Genomic DNA, 2,519 nt, shown 5'->3' with positions numbered 1-2,519 from the left:
CTTCTATTTTGCAGGGCGGTCCTTGCCCAGGGTCATCCTGAAGCCTATGTGTTAAAAGACAACAGAGGTTCCAATAACCTAGATAATTCTACTAAATTATGATGCATAGCCTTAATAAAAGACCAAGATATGGCAGGTGATTAAAAATAATAAAATGTTAGAATCAAATATTTTTATGTGTTTCGTATGATTCAATATTTTTCTAAAGAACGTGTCACCAGTTTTCTCTAGTTCAAGATGGTAATATTCTATCTGGTAAGATTTTTTTCCCCACATTCTTCACTTATATGAAAATACAACAACCAATAAACAGCTGTAATAAGTCAGGAGATTATCTGTATCTTTCTATCTCCAGGGCCTTCAACCTAATTCAAGCTATAATCATCTCTTGCCTGGATGACTGCAATAGCTTCTTCTCACATATGTTCTTTCCCCCTCCCACCTGTTCCCAAGTTGTAGCCAGAGTGACCTTTTCCTCTGATCATGGTTCCCATCGTACTCACTTATGGTTTTCTATTGTCTCTCAGATAAGTCTTCACTGTGGTAAGGTCCTGGGAGACCCTACCTTGTCTCATTTATGTTTCCCTTGTCAGCTTTATACAGATCACTATTGTTCTCACTGCTTTTGTCGGAGCCATATCTCAGTTCCTGTATACACTGTGTTCTTTCTCCCATAGAAACTTGGATGTCAGCTTAGAAATCACTTCCTCAGGGAAGACTGCTGATTTCAAGATTGAGTAAGCTTCTTTCATTTAATGGTACAATGTTTTTCCTTCATTTTTCTCACTTTGGAATTAATAAAAAAATCTGCTAGATTGTTTTGTTTAGTTTTTAACTAGGTATTACATTCACGTGGTTTAAAAATTATTTTAAAAATACAGGTAACTAAATGTATAACATCAAGAATAAACCCTAATGTAAATTATGGACTTTGAGTGATAATGATGTGTCAATGTATGTTTATCAGTTGTAACAAATACATGAACTCTAGAGCAGGGTATTGAAGGAGCTTGTGCACGTATGAGGTCAGGGTGTATATGTGAACTCTGTACTTTCCATTCAATTTTTCTGTGAACATAAAACTACTTGAAAAAATAAGTCTATTTTAAAAAGACAGTGAAATATCACCTACCTATTCCTCTTCCTTGTGTTCTTTATTCTCAGTCCACGTACTGAAAAGCTGCACAGAGAAGTGTGACCTTAGGTAGAAAAATAAAATGACACCAAACCACATCCCACAAAGAAAGGATCAGCTATTTCGCCTTCAACCCTCTGGTCTGCTGCTTGTAGCTGTCAATAGTTTGAACACAATGAGAAACTAGGAGCAAGAGAGCTCAGGTTGCAGTCTGTAGGCAGATCTATAGGGGCAGAAAACAGGGTAGGGAAAGGTGGAGAGTGAATTAAGCAGACGCTGGCAAATATTTTCTATAAAAGATTAGATAGTAAATATGTGATGCTTTGCAGACTGTATTGTTTATGTCATAACCATTCAACTGTGCCAGCAAAAAAGCGGCCATATGCGATATGTCAATAAATGGGTGTGTCTATGTTCCAATAAAACATTTTTTTATGAAATGAGGCAGTGGCTCAGATTTGACCTGAAAACTGTAGTTTGCCAGCTCCTGGATTAGAGGGGCAGAAAGAGGATATCTAACTCATTATACAAGGAATGTTTCTTCAATCTTTTCTTGGCTATGTTGTATTCCACTGTACACTTGGAATATATAACAAACAGTTTATCCAGTTTTTTGCTGATAGACATTTATATTGTTTCTAAGTTTTACCATCACAATGTATAATGAGTAACCTTATACATGTATCATCTTATGTGTGTAGAAGTAACTGTAACATTAATTCCTAGAATAGAAATTGCTGAGGTAAAGTGTATATGCATTCATAATTATGACAGCATTCAAACTTGCTCTTCATAGAAGTGATATCAATTAATATTCTGCACTACAGTGTATGAGAGTGTCTTTTCCTCTAGAATTTTAGCACATGAATTAAAATAAAAATTTTTGATTTTTGCCATTCTGATGAGTGAAGAAATATCAACGTAATTTTAATTTGCATTGCTTGCATAAGTAGTGAGTTGAGTAACCTTTTAGAACCACCTTATGCCCTTTCTTGTGAACTGTTGATCGTGTATTTTGTCCATTTTTCTCTTGGGTTGTTGGTAATTTTCTTCTCAATTTCTCAATATTAGCGATATTAGCCTTTTGTGATATAAGTAGCAATTTTTTTTTCTTACCATGCTATTTGTTTTTGATTTTCTACATATTTTTCAACATGCAAGAGCTTTCAATTTGTATTTAGTAGAATTTATTAATCTTTTCTAACATCTGGATTTTCAAAGTTATAACAGTATGGTTTTTGTCTTGTAACGTTTAAACCTCTGATTCATTTGGAGTATATTCTGGTGTACAGTGCCCTTACCGCATTGATCGTTTTATTGATCTGGAAAACTAGCCAGTTGTCCCAATACTATTTATTGGACAGACTTTTTGCCAGTGGTTTGA

The sequence above is a fragment of the Pteropus vampyrus genome, unplaced genomic scaffold (genome assembly GCF_000151845.1).
Source record: "Pteropus vampyrus isolate Shadow unplaced genomic scaffold, Pvam_2.0 Scaffold93, whole genome shotgun sequence".
NCBI lineage: Eukaryota > Metazoa > Chordata > Mammalia > Chiroptera > Pteropodidae > Pteropus > Pteropus vampyrus.
The sequence above is the reverse complement of the archived record's forward strand: the minus strand, read 5'-3'. Positions refer to the sequence as shown.